The following is a 22557-nucleotide window of genomic DNA, read 5'->3' as shown; positions in this document are numbered from 1 at the left end:
AGGCTTGTAATTGAAAAAATATATGTAGAAGATTATTATTATTATTATTATTAATAATAATAATAATAATAAACAGGATTTTTAAAGCAGCAACATATTATGTAGTGCTGTACATTAAATAGGGGTTGCAAATGATAGACAGTGACACAGGAGGAGAAGAGGACCCTGCCCTGAAGAGCTTACAATCTAAGAGGATACATCACCAATAAAAGTTTTTTGTACATTGAGAGCTTTGAAGAAAGTTCAAGAAGTGTTCAACCAGCACATATACCTCTCCCACTTTAGTGAATATGGCTGCATGGCCTGAAAAGTTTCTTTCAAGAACATCTAAGGGGATGCCATGGGGAAGAGGTCCCATGTGCCCTTGAAATGTCACATCTGCTGATTGCTGTTTATATTTATACAGTAAAAAAGCATTATTATTATCGGAGTGCTGGCTTTCCTTCTCATTTTCGAGAAGGTTGTGACATCAGAGTAACCATACGTTTACCGTCCAAGCCATTGTTTATTCTTTCTAACCTGTTATCAGCCAAGGATAATCCATCTGGAGGTATTTTATTGTGGAAAAAGGAAAACTCGGTCATTTATGTTCTAGCCTTTTGGGATTTCATTTTGTCTCTGTCAATGTGAAGTAAGAAATAAATGGAAGAACAATAAAGTTAGGCTATGTTATAATTCCCTATTGATGTGTAGCACTGTGGCAGGACTGGTTTAAGTTAGAAATAAGAGGAATGTAGAAATTGTATTGGTGATTCTTCCAGTGATACATTGTACTCTGTGTATGTGAGCATATATACAAATTTTGTACATTCCCAATAGGTATACATTAAATTAAATCTGTCGAATAATCTATAAAGCATAGTTTTGCACAATATACATACAATGTGTATATAAAAGAATCACTACTTCAAATATACACATTTTGTTACTTGTTAAATGAACACAAAAAATCATGTTTCCATCGGTATTTACCCAATCAAACTTCTAACATCCAAGTGAAAGATACAATAGCAACAAAAATAGCAAAATAACAAAAAACGGGATCACTGACAGGAATAATGGATGTATAAAAGGGGAACTGCTTTTTGCTTTATTTGTAGCATTTTTACCCACTTTGCACATCTTCGCTATGCAGTATTTGCCCAGTTATCTTTACAAGACTCTTTAAGATTTGTCAGCTTGGATGGTGAACATTGACAGACTGCAATCTTTAAGGCATTCTATGGATTGTCAATAAAGTTTCAGATAAGTCTTGGCTTTGACTAGGCCACACAAAAACATCCACCTTTTTCATTTCGGTCATAGCTTAGTTAATTTTTCTAAATTGCAATTCGGTAAAACAAAGAGACCAAGAACGCTGAGGTTTTTTTTAGAGTGGCAAAAAGAACTTCTTGTGTGTAAACTTATAAAAATAACCGAATAAGGTTACAATAGATATTAAGGCATAAACATACAGTGCTTTGCTCACTTTGCCATACAGTCAGTGAAAAAGCGGTTGCTCAACTAATACATGATTGTTCCTAATATGGAAATGATAATTAACAACTTATATCCGACGCGTTTCACCATTCGGTTTCCTCAGGGATATGCAGAGTACTTTGTGTTGGATGATTTGGTTGACAAAACTGTTCTTGAAAGCAAAAGAGAATTAGTCCCAGTGATGGAAAAGGGTCCAAGAGGTAGCCATGAGACTTTACTATGCTCCTAGGGATTAAAAAAGCCTTTAAAAATGATTTGTATCAGTCTCCTGACATGTGCTTGTCCATAACTTTTTACTTTACTTTTTATTGTTGATTGTTTACTTTTAGTTGCACTACTAAGCACTGCAATGCTCCATCAATAGCTGAACCAATCAAAATGATTACCATTTAATACAGCGAGAAGCAAATTATTTAGCTTGATGTGCAATGAAGAAGTTAGTTACACCTAATTGAGTATTTTTAAGAGGGGTAAGCTTTTATTCCTTTTATCCATCTTATTGATTTTTTTTTTTTTTTTTGTATTTATTTTTTTAACTGTTGCTTCTACATTTTTCATTTGGATATTATAAGCAGTATTGGGTTTCTTTTCTATATTCTACACTAAATACTTTTCTCATTATCTATTAGTATTGAATCCATGTTGATTCCTCTAGTCTTAACCATCTAAAGCAGGGGTATCAAACTCAAACACACAGAGGGTCAAAATTGAAAACTTAGACTAAGTCACGGGCCAACCTTGCAATTTATTGAAAAAAATTAGGACATTCTTCCTTCGCATTAGATTTAAACCTTTTTTATATGGAAACAAAGATGTTTTGCTTGACATTCAATCTGGAACAAGCTTATAATAGAGAAAAAGGCATACCATTTTTTTTTTAATTTTATTTAGGAAAAAATCTTTTGTCTCTTTCTCTATTTGTAGCCTTCTAAATTAAATTTCAATGGTAACCTTTTTGCACAGGCTAACAATAATATTACCAATATTCTTTTATGAAAATCCAACCATTCAAGTCCATGCCTTGGAGTAGCAAGGAAAAGTACAGCTGGAGGGAGTGCTGGAAATGCCAGACGCGGCCAATGCAGGGGTAAATCTTACGAGTGGCGCGCCGGGCATTATTTGCGCCTATAAAACAGTCCAATGCGGGGCCACGCATAGGCAAAGAGCCCACTGGTCTATGGACACGAGTGATGCCAGGAATTGTAGTAGGGGCGCTATTTTAATGCAGCCCCAGTGAGCCAGCTGCAGTTCGTATTTAGGATTACATGGGGGCCATCTCTCCTTTATGGGCGTGGCTCAGACCTGCAATTGAAAGAGTGGGCGGGGTCTGACATCATGATGTCACTCTGGTGACCACTGTCCTAAATGATGCTCCTGTGTCATGCAGGCAGTGAAGAGGACACCAAGAACCTCTTTTCCTGTAAACAGAAAAAAAGTGGAAATTTCAAACTGAAAGTTCACGACTGCTGTTTTCGGTGCATTTAGATTGCTAATTTAATATTTGCATGAAGGTCAGCTTTAAGGACTACAACAATGGTCAGCGTTGCAGGCTCTGATTGTTTGTTGAGCACCAAGGTCCTAAAGTAGTTATTGATACACGATAATACTCTTCTAATCTGCCCATTTTCAAAAATTTGATGCAGATTGGGGGGCATTGTTGCATCATTCTTGCCTGATAAGAAAAACCAAAAAATTATTTTTTATATACTATATATACATTTTGTATATTTTATATATCATTATTGGTTGGCACTACCACTCTTTAAAGCATGTTAGCAATGCCACCTCCCTTCTGTCAGTGTAACCTTAGCAGGAACCCTCTTATTATCTGACGATTACTGTTCATGGGCAAAGTTCGGCAAGCCATGAAAACAGTGAGAGCAAACAGCCAAATTGTGCTTACAGAAATACAGACAGTTGAAAATAACATGGTATTGGTATAAATAAATGTTTTTTTTGTGATGTCCTGCAAACCAAGAAAATGGTACAAAATGGCCTTGGCTTGCCTTTGTGAAATGTGCTAGATGGTATCTGGAGAAGTCTATGCTTTGTACAATTCCATTCTGAAACAAAAGAACTGCCTTACGTAATGGAACATATTTTTTTCTCCTTCTTTGCTCTTATTTTTCCCAGCAAAGTACATATAAAGCCAAAGGAAATAGCCTACACTTTTTTTTCCTCTTTTACAAGCCGGGCTAAGAAATTTCACATGGGAGAATTCTGGGCTGGCGTTCAAACTTAAGGGATGGAAATTTTTAGAAAACATTCAAATTTAACTATCACCTTCAGAGTTGTCTTTACCAGAATATGTATGTGCTTGACTGTTTTCATCTTGCTGAATGTTGCTAGACTGCAGATGCAGGAATGTGGTGATAGCGGATAGGAAGTGAATTCTGAAATGATGCGTCATTTTGCATTCAGTATCAGGACACTGTAAAAAGAGGTCACGTTCAAAGAGTCACTTCAGACAACTATTAAAATACATCGGTGAAAAAAAGGAAATATTGCAACTGAGCTGAAATGAGACTCGCATATGAAAGGGCCAGCCTGTCAGATCCAACCTTTCAAGAGGACCTATACGGAAAAGTTACCCAACCCAACCATGGTTTCAGATACTTTTGGGGAGGATGGGTGAAAGAAGTCTCCCTGTTGACTCCCAGGAAAGATGAGCGAATTAGACCTAAAGATGACCTAAAATTTGGGGATTTAGGGTGCCCAGCTTCCCAAAGAGGAACAGTGACATCACCCACACCTCCTATGATCTGCTAGCTAGAACTTTTTTGGTATTTAGGGGTTGTTTGCTGTCATTAAAGCAAACCTTCAAATATTGTGAAACATTACTAGAAAAAGCCTATGATTAGGGATTAGCCATTTTTTCCTACATAATGATTACTTTTGTTTGATGTGGAGGGGGGGGGGGGGTAACAAAAAAGAAATTGGCAACCTAAGCAGACTTCTCACCCATAGTGACTGTCAAGTTCCATCCTTTATTTTCAGGTAAAATGAAATATCTCATACAGGGGCATCCAACTCCTTTCCTACAGACAGCAGTAAATACTGTAGGGTATGGCTTACAAACAGTCAGGAAATTACATTTTTTGCCCATTGGACAATTCTGATCCAATTGGTTTCTGAGAATTGGATGCTGAAAATTTGAGGGGCAAACAAAAGAGGAGAAAAGAAAATGTGACATGACTATGGACTGTGTACAGCGCTGCGTAATATGATGGCGCTATATAAATACTGTATGATAATAATAATAATAATAAAAGAAAATGTCAACCAATTTTTATTAGTTTTATAAGTAGGGATTTAAACTGGTGTATTCAAGCCCACATACACGTGACCATAAAATGACACTTAATCAAGACACTTCAATACCATTTTAATACATCCCTGTTCTATCAACTGCCATTGCTTTAATTAAATACAATATAACAGTTTTCAGTTCTCTCTTTGTATCTGTTGGTGGCAACAATGGTCCACCCCTGTGTAATGTGTGTAAGAATACAGTTGGTAGACTGGGACAGAACCCTACAACCTTCATGTCATAAATATTAAGTATAATAATTTAAAGTACCAATAAACACTTTGGAAATATCATTAAAGTGTAACTTACCTGTGATTACTCATCTATCCCTGTTCCATCACAAGGTCCCACCATCTTCCTTCTTCTTTGCTTCCTAAAGACGGTCTTTGGCCATCTTGATTGGTTGAGCCAGGATGACATAATTGTAGCACATCTTCATATTCATTCATTCATTCATTCACGGCTGGAGCAAAACTTGATATCTGAGCAGAGATAAGGCAGGTAAGACCAGTTTCTGCAGATGGGACATCACCTTTAGTTCCACCTTAATATTCATATAAGATGTTAGAGTTTACTTGTATTTCTACAGAAAAGTTGGTGTAATGATTACATTTTTTAACACCTAACTACACCAAAAACAAAAGAGTAATTCATTGCTTTTTAGCAATCCTTAGACAGGAAAAACAATAATAGAAGCAGAGTGTCCATGTTACTTCCTGTGAACTGCAAAGAATAATAACTTTTTCTTTATTATTAGTCCTATCAATCCAACAAGTAAAGGAGATGAATGATTGAAGTCCAGCATCTGGGACAACCATTGCTCATGCCATAACTATTACAGGGCTGATTCACTAATGGAATTTAGGCTGTTCACTTACAAAGTTGAATTATTTCTTGCAAGGGATAATTCCCTTTGCTTAGTGAAGGTGGCAAAAAATCACCTTGCAGGGAATACTCAATCACATGCAAGCAACTCTTTAGCTTTATCTCAATTACTACGCTGTAAAAGCAAAATATTCTTTGCAAAGAGATAATTTCCTTTACTATGTGAATAATTTATATTCTTTTAGTAAATCATCTCCAATGTGTTTTTCACAGGATTACCAGGTAAAAATAATGAGAGGAAAGCTTGAAAAAAATCTTTTGTACTTAACATTATTTACTTTTATAGACATAAATGCAAATTAAATTCTTAATGTTCCAGAACTTTACAAATTTTAAATTGCATGTTGCACCTTAATTTGTCCTTCCAGTGCTACATTTTATATAGTTTCCATCGTTGGGTATCAGTGTCCAGATGTGCCTTGGCTACCCTGGTCAGTAGTAACATGACACAAGATTTTATAAGCAACGTGTGATTCTCAATTTAATAAAAACACATTTTTATTGTTTCCTTTGGTTGCTACAGCAACTACCTTGCACCACAGGAAAGAGGTGCCGGTATGTAAGTGTTTATAGAGTGACGAGAATCGTGATACCTTCCCTCACAGGACATAACAGGTTTTGCTGCCTAATAATTAAATATGTACTAAATAGATCCTAATAAAACATAAAAAGTGTTGAAAGTTTTGTGTGATGTTTTCCTGTAGTGTATATACTCCTATTTCTTGACATGCATCTCTTTAAAGTCCCCAAAGAACCAGGAGAAATTGGCCATCAAATTACAGATGATGTAGGTTGATTTTAACCTAATTTGGCTGACATTATGTCTAAGGTTTATTGCTGCTCACGGCCTCGCATTCTAGCAGTGGTATGCATTGAGTATAAAGAGCTGAAAAATAGTTTGCTAATGGTCGTCACACTTGGCCATACCTACCTAAATCTCTGTAATCAAGAGGCAGCCTGAAAATCATCTCTGTATGGAACTTGTTAGGGACCCATTGTGTAATTTACTCTAACTGTGTACTACAAAATCAAGGGGAATTAAGGTATTGTAACCTTTACAGAAAAACTCCAGTTAGAGCCATTCAGCCTGATTTATTAAGCTCTCAAAGACTGGAAAAGCTAGACTGGTATAGGAGAATCTTGGCGATCAGGCAAACCTAGAATGGATCTGGTCAATGACTGAAAACATTTGCCAGCTAATAGCAAATGATGTTAGGAATAGTGTTGGTCGAATATCTCACTATTCGATCAAATAGTGAAATATTGTTCGGGTGATCGAATGACGAATTCGAACACCATTGAAGTCAATAGTGGGGGAATTCGGGCTATTTTTAGGGACTTTTAAAGGCTGCAAGAGCAATCAGATTACTCTTGCAGCCCTTTATTAGGTGTATGTCCTGTGTTCTTGGATGGAGAAACTCTATCCAAGAACACATACTACAGGACTGCAACAGCGATCCTGATTGCTGTTGCTAGTAGTATGTGTTCTTGGATAGAGTTTCTCTATCCAAGAACACAGGGCAGTAGATGTGATGAATGGGGAAACTTGTCCCCATCCAACCTCCCGTGCCCCAGGGATCGCCTGTAGTCACAGCTGTGATCGCAACGTTCCAACGGTCATGTGACCATGGGAACTGAACTGCAGATGAACTCTACAGTTCCACTACGATTCCTGCGGCACAACAGGTTAATTAACCTGTATTCCCCCGGGGATCATTGAGAAGATGCCCTGCCGTATCTCTTAAGCCGCATACACACGTGCAATTCTTGTCGTTGGAAAGGATCTTTCACGTTGGAAAGGATCTGTTGCTTCCAACGATCTTGTCGTTGGAAAGGATCTGTTGCTTCCAACGATCTTGTCGTTGGAAAGGATCTTTCAGCATTGTATGTTTATTACATATGAAAGGTATTATTTCATGTGATTATTCATTTACAATACAATCTTGATTTGCAACACAAAACCCTAGCTTTTTTCTGTCCTTCCTTTAATAATTAAATCTTGGCCCTTTTTTTATTCCCACCATTGACTTTTTCACGTATTTGGTTTGCGGCAATCAACAGCCTAATTGCCAGCTCCAGGCAAAATTTTTGTTTTCAGTTTTAAATACAGCTGCACGCTCCGTGATCAGCATTGTACCTTTTCATTTTTTCAAAAAACAGAAAACAAATAAAAGCTATTTTCTTCTTTAAAAAGAAGCCTGTAGAAAAACAGAAGGTCATGACGAACCAGTAACTGAAGTACAAACAACAAATCCCGAACTCGAAAAGTATTTAGAAAAATATCAGTGTTCCATGAAGTAAGAAAAAGGATACAAAGTGGCCAAATCTACCTCCATGCATTTAGGGAGAGGATTTAATCAAGAGGTATCTGAAGAGGTTAGAGAAGAGTCACATGGGATTCCATGGTGTTGGAGTAATCTGGACAAATGTACACATTAAAATGTCAAAGGTTAATTGAAGGTAAAAAAAGGAAATTTGGTTGATGTACAAGCAGAAGGGAATTTAAGAAGGGAAAATTGAATGAGGGCTCAGGTGATGTTTTATTTTTAAGCCAGGTTCCTGTTATAATTGCTATATAAACATTTTGGTTGATCATAAGTAATTTCATTTTTTTTTCAAAGGCTGCTTTTATTTTCTAAATGGCTTTGCTAACCTTACACCATCCCTACTATCCTCTGTTAACGCGTACATCCTTCAAGCGTCTACATCCATCAAGCCAAATTAGGTACTTACAGTCCTTATATTTTAAAAAACACATTTACGAAAGCATTCAGGAGTACAGAGAAGCAGTCATTTAAGTATTTTATATCTCCTAAAGTTTTATTTTAAGTACGGTAGGTCAACGTAAAAAAGAACAGGAGCTTTGGGGTGTTACGTGAGCTGCGCTACTTATTTCTATGAGGTTGTGGGCACAGACACAAAGGATGACATTTATTAATGTAGTCTCATACAGTGCATCAAGTTATCTGTTGGTCTGCAAATGTTATTTCTCAGAAAACAACATATTTATACATTCAATGTTAATGGCTATTATATCTGTGTTGCAGGGTCAAAATAACCCAGTCCTGTGATGCAGAATGCATTTGGTTGCAAAAAAATATAATATACAGCTGATATCGTGTGTGGGTGTGACAAAGTTTTTTAATTTTTATTAGCTACTCTGGAAAAAATGTATTATTTCTGTAAAAAAAAGTATATTTCTGCCTGTGACTCTATTTGGGAGATTTTCTCTCATTTCCTATCCATGTCATGCCCATACAAGAAATGAGGGGAAATATTGTCAATGGGAAAAGAAGGCACCACAAAATGTTGTCAGACATTGTAACCGCTTCCCAGTATTATCCACATCTATGCCTTCCTTTGTCTTGAAAGCACATTAGGTCAACATATAATGCCTGGCCAAGGCCAAAACAAAACTCCCAAGCCTGTGAGGGGCAATGTTATGATCTAGGGTTACTTCAGTGGGTCGGGTTTAGGTTCAGCAATGTTTTCTGCCCAAAAATTAGATCAGCTGATTACCTGAATGTAATGAATAAGCAGGTTTTTCCATCAATTTTTCCTTTCCCCATAGCATTGGTATATTCCAACGTGTCAATGCCAATGTTTATTGGACTCAGATTGTAAAACAATGGTTTAGGGAGCTGGAGAGATCTTTGTCATGCTACTGGCTACTACAGAGCTCAGACATAATTCCAATAGAGAAACTTTCTGATCTGCTGGAGAAGATGGAACTTTTGGTTCAGACGCTCCCATCATCAATACAGGAAAAATGAACAGAACTCTAGGTAGAAATAAATGTTGTGCCATTGCATAAGCCTGTTGAAACTATACCATGGTGAACATAAGCTGTAATCAAAGATAAATGTGGTCCAACAAAAAAATTAAACTTTTTTTTTTTTTTTTTGTCCAGGCGGTGTAGCTTCTGAGGGGTTATTTGTCTTTCATTTCGATTTGTCCCTTCTTTTAGTATATAAAAAGGCCTTTATGGTTATACATACAGCATGACTTTTATAAACCCTCTATATTATTGTCTTTTTTTACTTTATAAAAAAGAGTATATGTAAAAGGAGTGATAATCTAAAGCAGCGATCGCCAACTTTTTCAGACCTACGACCCACTAAATGTATGGGCTCCGGACCGTGCATGCACAGGAAGCCGTGTGTCACTCAAAGGGGAAGAAACTTCCCTCTTAGTGACGTCAAGATGCCAGAACCTGCCCGTTCTCCCATCGCAGATTTAAACCTGTGATGGGAGAGTGGGTGGGATGTGTTCAGAGACACAACCCACCCACTGCTTGGAGCCTGCGATCTTTACGGGGGACATGGTTCGCGGCTCTGGCCCGTGCACCAGCCAGAGCCGCGGACCACCGGTTGGCAACCGCTGATCTAAAGTACCTACAGGTTTAACCTGTCCTTGTAAACAAGCTAATTTTGTTCTGCATCATTGAGTGTATGGCATTAACGTGTTCTTTGCCCACATATGTGTGCTGTAATGTGCCCCTCCTTCAGAATGTTGGAAGTATGGGGTAAATCCAACCCTTTCGTGGATTGTAGAAGCTTTAATTCTTTTTCACTCTATCCAAAATCAAACAGAAAGAAAGTTAGCCTTAAAAAATAACACTGTTTTGGAAAACTAAACTAGAATAATCAAAAATAATTTTTTTAATGGCATACCCACATCTCCCTCTGTCCACCATGGATCAAGTTGTCATATGTAAACACAGCAGGAAGACAAAAAAGACAGCACATATTAAAAGAAGATTATGGCTGACGTCAGACACACTTGCACACTTTTGAAATGGTTCCAAGACCTCCCTGTGGAAGGAGTCTACAGAGCAGGAGAATATCAACTGGATTGGATCTAGCAAGACGTTACTTAATTCAATGCATAGAGGCTCATTTCCTTGTTTGGGCTGAGGATGAGGAAATTATATTCTGCAGGCCTCATATCTTAGAAAAAAAAGTAGAAGTGGATTCATAGCAGCACATAACTTTTCCCTCCTGGTTTTAAATAAGAACATATGTCTCTTTCTTCACTCCGTGCTGAAGTCCCGAAACTCCTGGCATATTAACTCTGCTATTTTTACCCACCCCGAACCTTCTTGTTGCCGTGGAGATTCATCATAACATTGGATCACTGTCTGCGCTGACATAACTGTTTCTTCCTCTGTTTTATTCTGCCGTTCACATTTTTATATTATTACATCTGCTTAACCCTTGGGAAAATATTAAATGCGTCAAATGAATAAAAAAAAATATGATTGCGCATTTTTAAAGGAGTTCTCCACCTAATAATAAAAGTGAACAGACTTGTGGCAAGTAGTTGGCATAAACTGCAAATTAGACTTTGTTGGTGAAGGTTGCAGGGGCAGAAACAGAAGTTTATCTTCATATTTTTTATTGTGGAAGAGTAGTTTTTTTATGTAGTTACAACACAGCAAGGGGAAGTGTGGAAATGGCAGAAAAGGGTGGAAATGGCAGAAAAGGGTGTAACTTCATGTCCACAGGATTTGGGCAATATTTTATTTGTGTTAATAGATCACCCACACAAAACAAATTCTAAGAACTGTTTTACGTTTAAATAGTTACCCCCTATGTACAGAAAAGAGCCAAAAAACTTTTGGGCCCGTTAACAGTACAGCTTTGTTGTACTTTCGAAACTCCAAATACAGGAGAAACAATTCTCATTTAATAATGCAGTACTGTTATCACCCAAAGTTTGTACACATCTTCTCTCAATGGCCAATGTGCATGGCTAGTGAGAGAAGGAACAGCAATGACAAGAAATGACCCCGACTCCCAGGAGCTAACTTTTTATTCAAAATCATTATAAGTAAATTTTCTGAGCAGTAGTACTCTAAAGTGTGGGTAAACCCAAATGTAATTCAATGTAATGGTTGTATATAAGTCATGGCAATATCCAACAGACTTTTGACATTTTTTAAAACGTACGTATTAAATCTCCCTGCCTGGAAATGCAGTGTATACATTGGGAATGTTCCCTTTTGCACAGATCTATAAAGATCCAGTACACCCAAAGTAACAAAAATTGTGTGAACCTCCTGTGAGGGTGACATTGAGGCTCAAGTAAACTGGAGTATGGCTTCATCCTAATGCTCCTTTGCCAATGTCTGCCATTCTGCACTGACTTTACTGGGAGCAATATCTGTACTGTGTGTGTGTGTAGTGCATATCCCTAAAATCAAACATCTCTTGTGTTAAGTTTGAGCTATCAATGCAATTAGGTCTGCTAGCAAGCAGGAGTGTAGTCAAAAAAGAAGAGGGGACACGGTAATAATGAAGGCTATCCATGGCGAGCACGCTGGGAGAGCCTATACGGGGGTCCCAAAAAAAGTTGTGCCCGCCCCACTACACACCCCTGCTAGCATGTGTGCGTCTTCATTGTAGATATTGGACAAAAATATACATGACTCTAGCTGAATTTACATTGGCAGTAGCCGTCTGATGATTCAAAGTATAAGTGTCACTTGATTTATCTGGAGTCCTTCAGTGTTAGGATTTATTTCAGATGCAACTGATGCCATAGTGATCAAATCCTTAGTATCATCTTTATAGTTGGCTAGAGTTTACAAAATAGAATAGGATGCTATAGCAATGTAGATAGGATACCTAATTTAAACAGTGATGGTAGCAGAATGAAGCAGAAGAAGTTATTATTGAGGAAGTTGGTGCTTAGTTTGAGTTGTAGCTGTGTGACTAGGTAAAAAAATCAGGGATTAGGATTTATTATACATCTATTCTCCCATGGTTATTGGAATGTTTCATTTACGAAGTTGTAAATGTTTCAGATAAGGTCACTAAGTAGGTATGGCCTAAAACGTTGATCATCTTTTGATTGGTTTATGTAGTTCTCTCACATTTTAGAAAAAGGCATGACTTTTTAAAGTTTATATGTAAAATAAACAATTCCATAAATATTTCAAAATAATATTGAAATCCAGGATAAAAGGTGCAGTCCAACTCAGTGGCAGCAGAGGTTCATAATAAGACATCTTTTGTGTATGAATGAAGAGTTTGGCCACATAGTCAAATAGGGATGTAAGCCTGTATAACACGAAAATGACATTAAAATGTGGGAAGTATTGCACAAACTATGGGACCATACCCTGACTAGTCCCATCTTGCACAATACCATGCACTGGGGAACCAGGGAGGGTAGCAGGTTTGCTAAACCAACATGTAGTGCAGCTCAAGAACTTTGCAGTAATTTCCCTAGGAGGCAAAATCAAAGAAAAAGGGTTTCTTGCCTTGCAAGAACATAAAAATGATATGAAAGAATTTAATATATTGCTTTTGGGTCACAGAAGACATTGAGGTGGGGTGGGCACAAGTTACAGTTTTAGGGGGCTTGGCACTATCATAGTTATGTGTTGCCTAAACACCTAATCACGTACTGCTACATACAAATGGCCAGGCCAAACGAGCACTGGTTAGATTAAGTCCCTCTATGCATTCAGGAATGCAGAGAAATATTCATCTAATGAACAAATAAGTTAATTACTTTGGGTATATTGCAACTTCTGATGGTGTGGGAGCCAGTGGTATTTGGGCCATGTGGTCCGCAGCTGCAGTCCCTACTTTTTTAATGAAGCAAAATAAATTGCTACATAAGCAGTATAATAATTTTGTACGTAAATTTGTACTCATTTTTGGGCTGTAAGTAATAGTATTTATGATAAACATTAAAAAATCAGATAAACACAGGTTGCAAAAGAGTAAGTTTTATTTATAAAGGGAATTTAGAACAAAAAGGAAAAGCATCAGCAATGCATGCCTCATTTAGATCGTGCTGTAAAATGTTGGGATGTTTATTCGTAAGCAAAGCTATACACACATATGGTATATACTTCCTGTACATGTATATGTAGGATAATAAACAAACAATTGCCTTTGTAGGACTTCACATAATATATAGCATAAACAGCCTGTTTAGGATCACCATTTTTAATCCTCAGTTCTTGTTTAGATTTCCGTAATTGGTCTAGACATCCACTATTCTTACATTAGTAGAACACTCAATTTCACTTGACTTTTAACTTGACCAATACATTGGTATAAGTGTCGAATCACACATAAAAGGTCAGTACACTCCACTGGAGCTGCTTTATTCCTTTGGTGCACCCAAGCCAGCACTAAAGAAGTGGCCAAGGGCCAAATAGCAATAAAGTGGCAACTATCACCATAATAATGCCCATGGCTTGGCATAAAATGCCCAGTAAGCCCATAAAGGTTTGATGGTAAAATCCCAAAACTTTTGGCCATACAGTTTTTGTGCCATGTGACAAAAGAATTTAGGGTGGCCATACGGTCACTTTGAAACAATTATATGTGATCTCCATCCCAAACAAACAGATAGTATTCTTCCTTCTTTTCTATGAACAAGCCAATAGAGAAGCTGCTAAAATAGAACTTAGATCAAAGCATCATACAAGAAGGACTGATGTTTACACAAGTCTGAAAAAATTTGATCACAGCTCATAAAGCAGTATAAAAAAACAAACACATAAATAACACCGGACACAGTCAAAGCAGAAAGTAAACATTTCCACCAAGAGCAACCTTGTGGCAGGCCGATATCTGATGGAACCTCTCATCTCCTCACTTGCACAGTTTACCTCTTGGCTGTGCCAGAGAATGTTGTAATATCCATGTGCAATTATTTAACTTGGAGGGAACATCTGCAAAGTGGATGTTAGCAATAAGCTATCTGTACCAGAAACATGAATATAAAAATGTCTCGGCAAACGAGGTGATGATGCAAGAGGTCCTGGTGAGAGGTAGGATAATAAAGCTTGGAAATAACATGTGAGGAGCAAAACTGAAAGGCGAGCTTAAGCAAAACCACATGGCTCCATCAGTGTGTCTTCCAGGTATCATAATTTCTCGTCCATTGTCTGGGAAGATAATCAGACACATCTGGGTTGTTCTAGACTCTGTGGTTGTAAGTTACAGGCATTTGTACTCTTCAGTTTGATAATGATGTGTCTAATGTAGTTATTAAGCTTGGGTCAGCGGTTTCTCGAGGGTTGCATGATCATTTTTATAGATCAAAATAACATGAATTTTCCCATTCCTGGGTCACATTTAATTTTATTCATAGTCTTCGAAAGGGAGTTGTTCAAGAAAACTTAGTTGTATGTCAAAGATCTTGTTTCTTCAAAGCTATTAATTTTGTTTTGGATGACAGGTAAGGGGAGAGTCTGTATTTTAAAATATACTTAGGGCTTGATCTCAGGGTTGTGTTTCCTACATCTCAGTTTATTCTGATGCTTTGGGGAAAAGTAAAGACGAGCCATAAGGCAAAATCGGACAACGTACAGAACCAAAGTCTGTATATAGCTCATTTGTTGAAATGGGAATTCTATTAAAATTACTCAAAAGAAAGGTCAGGGAATAATGCAAATATTATAGTCCAATTTGTATACCTTTTCAGGGAAAATAAATTATAATGTAGTCCGTATTTTACTATCTGCAGTGGGTGGACATACCAGTTGTGAAAACTGTGCAGCTGCACAAGAACACTGAGATTTAATACTAAATGTGGGTGCAGTTAGTCCTGAGAAGCCTTCCACCCTGCCCCAGTATGTAATTTAAAAGCAGTATCCAGCAGCCAACAGATGATCAGTACTTAGACAAGCAGAATGCTTCCCTAATATTTTTGCACAATTTGGATTGGAAGATTTGGAAGGGGGAGCTCACTGTTGGAGCTATCTGTATATTTTAAACAAAGAAATAGTTCCTCTTAGATTGTAAGCTCTTCTAGGCAGGGTCCTCTCCTCCTCCTGTGTCACTGTCTGTACAAAAAAGGCCCATTAGTAGTGTTGAGCGAGCCCGAACTGTAAAGTTTGCGTCCGTACCGAACTTTACGATTTTGGGTACCCGGAGCCGAAGTTCGGCCGAACCCGAACTTCCAGGTGTTCGCTCATCCCTACTTATTAGTTTTGTGTCATGCAGCTACATTACATCCTTTAACTTCTTAAAAGTGTAGTAGAACTTAATGTATTTAATGCCCAGTTCACAGTTCAGTGCTACTGTTCCCCTGTCTTTCCCAACACTGGACCATACCTGCATTATGTATTTTGATATGACGGTACATGACAATTTAGGACTACTACTTGGAGACAATTGTAATCTCAACAGAAAAAGCCTGAAAACAGAGACCTTCATAGAAGGATTACTAGGTATTCATTTAAAATTTACCTTAACTTTGTACAAATTACTTCTCAGTTTTTCTCCCTTCTGGTCTACCTATTAAAGGAAGAATTTTGATACATCTGTTTATTAAACAGGCAAAAGTATCATTAGGCTTTTTATCGTAGAGTTCTGAAAATGGGAGTGACTGAGTAGTTTACCAAAATGATACCGAGTTGACAACACAAGTTTATGAATTTGATGCATGTCAGTCCACAACTGTAAACACATTTCTGGAAGATCAACATGTATTTTTCTGTATTAACAGGGCTCTGATATAAGCTTTAAAAAAAAGCTGAGTATTTAAAAACCTTTGGAACAACTTTATAAATTACATGGTATATCTTTTTTAAGATTGTATTGATTGGGTTTAGATTTACATTAGTCTTGCATGATATATTACTATGATACTGACATACAATAAGGGGTCTGACAGTGGAATTAAGCCCCAGTGATGTCAGTTAAATACTGTAACTGCAGGTATGTGTGTACACATTGTCCTTCCTTAGCACAGTACATGATATCAAAAGGTGGCCTTAGGTTACTGGAAATTTTAAAAATCTTAGATGATGTAATTGTATAGCCAGTCTCATTTGATTTATGAGAATTGTCTTTTGGGAGTCATTAATGTTTTAGACCTGCAAAAATGTTCCCAGACCTCATAATATGAATTCTTTCAAGCTTGAAACCAAATGTGAAAAGCTTCCATTCAGAAAGATTACCTAATGTTAACCTGTCAGTGTTCCCAGCAAAGTTATTTCACATAATTTTCTACCAGGCACTCCCAAGAAAAGGGTTAAACTTGCACAGATGTGCAAGACTCAGTTAGGGTTTTGGACCACACAAAATTTTGACTCTAGGTAGAAGGGCAGCAACACATAAAAAGTAGGTTTTATAAGGTGGAAGAGGGGTTTGTGGAAAAAAAAGCTTGGAATTGGAACACCCCCATGACCGTAATTTTGTAATTGCCTTGCTGAACCCTCTGCACAAATCACCAAACCTATAAAGTCATCTGCCACTGACAATCTAGTGACTGGCTGTGGTCTTCTCTCTCTCTCTCTCAAATCCAACTCGGATTCCTCAGCAGGACTAAAGACTAATTGTATCTGGTTGGTTATCAGACATCATTGTGCAATCAAAAACCAGCATTGTCCAGTCACTAAGGGAGGGATCTCAACCTTCATTGTATCAGCAGGGCCAGGGTTGTGCAAACTGGGCAATTTTTTTTCCCCGATTCCTATGGACTCCAATAAGCTTCCCCGACTGCCCAAATTCCCCTGTACTGCACGAAGATGCAAAGTCCCATGATTTGGGTGGCCAAACCATCAAGTTATACAGGGCCTCTACACATCAAAGGGACATCTAGATGCATCCCTCTACCTCTTAAAGCCCCTCTTGTGTCTGAAGAGCTGCACTGTCCGCATCTCTCATGTACGATGCAGAGATTTAGCTTGTCCAATAGAGCAAGAACAGCACCAGACTCTGCCCACCCTCCTGTTTCTGAACACTATAGGCCAGGGGTCGGCAAAGTTTTATGTCCACTAGGCCATTTATGGGGTGGGCGGGAGCACACTAGGCCAAACCTGCCCTAATGGCCCCACCCACCACCAGGGAACGCCCCCTGAAGTGAAATCACTCTCCTTCATATGCATTGCGGAGGAGAGGGATTTACCTTCAGGGAGCTTTCCCTATTTACCGCGGTGGCGAATGTATCAACACTGGCCGCGGTAAATAGGGGAAGGGGCTTCGGCTCCGGTAGTTCCTAACACCCCCTGGCCGATCCCCTGGGCATTAGGTTGGAACGAACCACCGGCTAGGCCGTATCTGGCCTAAAGGCCGGAGTTTGCCGACCCCTGCTATAGGCTGTAGGACGGGGAGTTTCACTTCTTCCTCTTTAAGTTGAACTGGGACTGAGGGTGGTAGGGAATGAATTTTGACTGTATGGTGCCAGAATGTTTTGTTTATGTATGTAATGAAGTACTGTGTGTGTATGTTTGTGTGTGTTCATGAATGTAATGAAGTACTGAATGTTTATGTTTGTGTGTAATGTGCAGACTTTATATAAGTAATTCAGTGTTGTGTGTGTATATTTTGTGTGTAATGTGCAGACTGAGCCTGATTTATTAAAGCTCTCCAAGACTGAAAAAATAGACAAAAATGGAAAAAAGTGGGTGATCCAGCCAACCTGGAATGGATTTCCTAAAGCTCATTTGTTATTAGTTGGCAAACATTTCAATCCTTTACCAGATCCACTCCAGATTTGCTGGATCACCCCGTCTTTCCATGATAGTTTATCTTCTTCAGTCTTGAAGAGCTTTAAAAATTAAGGACCAACGTGTATAACTGTGTGTATGTTTTTGTATGTAATGCAGTGCTATGTGTATATTTGTGTGTAATGTGTGGATTGTGTGTGTGGTATAGGCTATATACTGTATATTACTCCTAAATCGTTTTACCCTTGATAGCAGGGGCACTGATTATTCCATGACCCCTCTGCACCATAACGCTTTTTTAATCTATGTTGCCCATGGTCTGGCTGCCCACACAATATAACAGATAGAAATCTAACCCCTGATTTAAAAAAGTCTTTAAAACCCAATTTAATTGGCACTAACTTCTTCCCCCAACATATGTAAATATTAAACAGACAATATGTTTGCCAGGAATATTTATCGACAGCCTGTTTAGTAAAAAAAAAAAAAACTCCACTTGCCTTTTCTTTTCTCATTAACCCCACCACTTTCTCCACTGTGGAATTACTCTGTAACAGTATATTATGACCCGTAAATTAATAAAATGTTTCATATGTATTTTAAATATTTTTTCATAATTGTGTATCTGTTATTTTGCCAACTTTCTGTCACTTCTAGTTTTCCTCTGATCACGCCTCTCCTCTCCATGGATCTCACAAAATAAAAACTCTCATGTTAAAATATTCCAAATTTTTTAAACAATTTGTTTAACTATTAGGGAATAAAAACATAAAAGTTGAAAGATAAGTATTCTGTTCACTAAGAAGGTCCAGTTGGAGGGCTTTTGGTATTCCAGCCAAGAGGGCTTAGACTTGATTTTTGCTAAAAAAAAGGGCCCAAATTTATCCTAAACCAGCCCTGAGCAGGATAGCTTGGTCAAATGCATTGACCAAGATAACTCCCCTAAAGCATATTAATTGTAAAAAAAAGGAAAATTATAATATAATAATAATAATGATACTATAGAATAATAATATAGAATAATAATAATAATGAACGGTATTTATTTAGCGCCAACATATGATGCAGCACTGTACATTAAATAGGGGTAGCAAATGACAGACAGATACAAACAATGACACAAGAGGACCCTGCTCAGAAGAGCTTACAATCTAATAAAGTAATTATTCTGTTATTTTAACACTTTTTACTCCAGTGCTCAGCACAAACATTCTGCAGAGCTTGACTGATTCAAAGGCCCTGATTTATGAAAGCTCTCCAAGGCTGGAGAGAATACACTTTCAGAAGTGAACTGGGTGATCCAGAAAACATGGAATGGATTTTTAAAAATCATTTTCTATTTGCTAGCAAATGTTTTGAATCCTGGACCAGATCCATTCCAGGTTTGCTGGATCACCCAGTTCACTTCTGAAAGTGTATTCTCTCCAGCCTTGGAGAGCTTTCATAAATCAGGGTCAAAGTGCTGCTCCCTCATCTCTCCCAGTGGGAGAAACTATTAAAACTTGGGACAGTCACTCAATATCATGGACACAGGCAGTTTTGGTATTATCCCCTATGTTAGCTTCAGTTCTTTTTTGCCCTGCAATGGTGCCAAAGGAACGATCACCACTGAAAACTCCCAGAAAAAGATTTTAAAAACTCTTTATATTATTTCCCAACCCGGTCTGCATTCTCCATAAACGACATAATGAGTTTGCATTTTTGCAAAACATTTATTTTTTGTGTGTTTACCCTGGAACGTTCTTTCCAAAGAAGATACCACACCCATCTTTCTACACCCTTGGTCCTTCATTCAAAACCACAATACATTCACTCTACATACACAAAGGTTATTCTGCTCAGATGGATGGTTTTGGACCCCATGACCACAAAATGAGCAATAATACAAATGTTTCCATGGCTTCCTCAAATACAACATTAAAAAATAAACTGAACAAGTTATGTAACACCACCAGCATGAGTCATCAGCTAGTCAACAGCCAAGAACTATGAAAACAGAAACACCACACACTACTAATTGCAAGGGGAATAAATGTAGCCAGACCCTAAAGAATGTTGCATAGTTAACAGCAGGTGTCGGCAAAGCTTGGGAACAGGTATTGGTAATTTTTATAGTTCTTTAACACCTTCCCATCTATGAATCCCATATTAATATTTCTCAGCCTGCGGGGTTATCCTATAGAATTAGAAATATAGCATTATGTTAGAATTTCTAGTTTATCATTAACTTCATATCTTCTCTCTTGGGCCGTGTCATCCTTTCTGGCGGGCAAATCTAACACTGTCTCGTGCCAGTTCTCACTGAAGTCTACTACTCAGCTGCTACCCATCTTGTGCAGTCATTTATTGTGGTTGGTGGTAAATTCCTTGCAACCACACAACACCCAAACTCCATCTTACCCTTGGGAATGACTAATGGCTTCTACTTCTTGGTTGCTAAACCCTGTGTTGCAGCATTTTTACCAAATCCCTCCTACCTTCCAAAATTAGTGCAAAGGGGACACAGACAACAGTTAAAGCTGAACTAAACTAAAAACAAAAAAATTACACTTACCTTTATTCCTGCAGATCCCTCGATGGCGCAGGTCTTTCTTACAATCTAGTCCTATGTCCTCCTGGGATTCCTCTCCGTCCCCATGTGGAAAAAGCACTGGGTGCCACCATCTTCTGTCTTCCCTTCCGTCTTCTTCTTGCCTTCTTGCTACATCACCAAATTGTGGGCTTATATTTTTGTGTGTGTTTACCCTGGAATGGTCTTTCCAAAGAAGATACCGATCCTTCTACACCCTTGCTCCTTCATTTAAAACCACAAGATCGGGTGCAGGTGCAAGATCAGGTAATGTAGGCGTTGTGAAGGGGAAAAAAAAGAGAGCTGATCTCACTGCGCATGCGTCAGACCGACATCTCTTTCCCCTTGGTGGAAAAATGCCCCTTCTGCGGATGGCTGAGTTTGGGCATATGCAGAAAGAGCAGCCAGAGCCTCCCTGGATGCATGACGTAGGTATCCCAGGAGGTTCTGCGCTTCCATCAAGGTAAAGGGGTGGTGCTGAAATGAGTTGAGGTATGCTTTAACAGATGAAACACTGAAAAGGGTCCTTATAAAACATTGGGTCAAGGGAGACTGGTTTTGTCCCCTTTTTCCTATCCACCCCATTTGGTATATTTTCTTCTGTATACTTCAAAATTAGGAAAAACTGTTGGTAGTGGTACAGATAGTCCCCGAGTTATTACGCACATCTCCTATATATGAACAAGGCTTCCCTGCTCAGTCGTATGCAGAACAGAGGCTTGATAGGAGGAAGAGGCGGTTTGCATGAGTTATAGAAGAAGTCTTTTGCTAAACTCAGCTGAGGTTGCAGGTGACCTCAAGAACTGAGCTGATCTTTTTTTTTTTTTTTGCTTTCTAAATAACTCACAGTGAAGTTTTTTTTACAGTAAATGACACCATGCTGCCTAATAACATGTTGATACAAACATCTGTCCCAACTGCATTTATTAAAATATGTACCTGTTCTGACTTACATACAAATTCAACTTAAGGACAAAACTGCAGTCCCTATCTCGTATGTAACCCGGGACTCCCTGTATAGATAATTCTTAGACAGTCAAGATACCATGGACAACCCACACTTTCTTTTTCCCAGTTAACATTTTGGAATCCTGTGATCTGGACTATGTAATACAGAAAGCATGTACTAGATTTTCCTTGTTCTGCTGCTCCTGATAATTGCAGTGCTCAAGCAAGGAAATGTATTGCAGCTGTCAACCTCTAGCAAAAGGGGCTATGTTCCACAATACACTGAGGTCTCCAGCTGATTGAAGATTGCTTTGAGATGTGTTTCTGAATTGAAACAAAAACAGCTTAAAAGGCAAGTTAAACTCTAAAAACATAGGATGCAAGAAGTGCTCTAATGTTTTCTTATTATAAAGTGGCCCTGTCAAATTAAAGCCACCATGTAAATCACACAATGACTCTGTTGAGAGAAAATATTGGATTCAATAGCCATTGGTATTAAATCTTCTTTGTCAGGGTGGTTCTGGTTTTATCACTTTATCTAAATGTTTCCATTTTAAGTGCCTCTGTGGAGCAAAATATATGTTACAAATGTGCTAAATGACTGGAGCTTGTGACCGTTTATATTCCATTTGTGTGTTCTCACGCGTTGAGGTGCATTGCAGCATGTTTAAATGTTAGGCAGCCCATTCAAAATGAATGATCAGCATCCTCAAGGTAAAAAAGATTAGGTGCAGTCTGAATTGTTTATTAGTGCAATGCACAGACAGAATGCCCCTGATTCATCATTGAAATCCGCGATCGCTGGAAGCACGATAATACGCGCGACCAGCGATCGCGGATTACCGCGGTCTGGGACTCGAGTGCGCGCGTACACTCGCATCCTGAATCTGCCGGCCGGATTCCTGCCATGCGCAATAGGGGTCGCGAATCTGCCAATTAAGG

At 38.3% G+C, this 22557-nt stretch overlaps 1 protein-coding gene and 1 long non-coding RNA gene across 2 annotated transcripts in view; one reads left to right on the top strand and one right to left on the bottom strand.

Moving 5' to 3' along the window:
- Positions 1-22557, top strand: part of FAAP20 (FA core complex associated protein 20) — a 104907-nt gene that overhangs the window by 33785 nt on the left and 48565 nt on the right. The gene's annotated exons all lie outside the window — the stretch shown is intronic.
- The window catches only part of LOC140341509 (uncharacterized), a 24788-nt gene continuing 5687 nt past the window's right edge, over positions 3457-22557 (bottom strand). The window contains exons 2-3 of the long non-coding RNA XR_011922894.1: positions 5099-5333; positions 3457-3910 (exon numbers count right to left, since the gene is read on the bottom strand). This is a non-coding gene — a long non-coding RNA (uncharacterized lncRNA). The remainder of the gene's footprint in view (positions 3911-5098; positions 5334-22557) is intronic.

Source organism: Pyxicephalus adspersus, chromosome 11 (genome assembly GCF_032062135.1).
Source record: "Pyxicephalus adspersus chromosome 11, UCB_Pads_2.0, whole genome shotgun sequence".
Classification (NCBI taxonomy): domain Eukaryota; kingdom Metazoa; phylum Chordata; class Amphibia; order Anura; family Pyxicephalidae; genus Pyxicephalus; species Pyxicephalus adspersus.
This window is presented reverse-complemented; position numbering and strand designations above follow the sequence as displayed.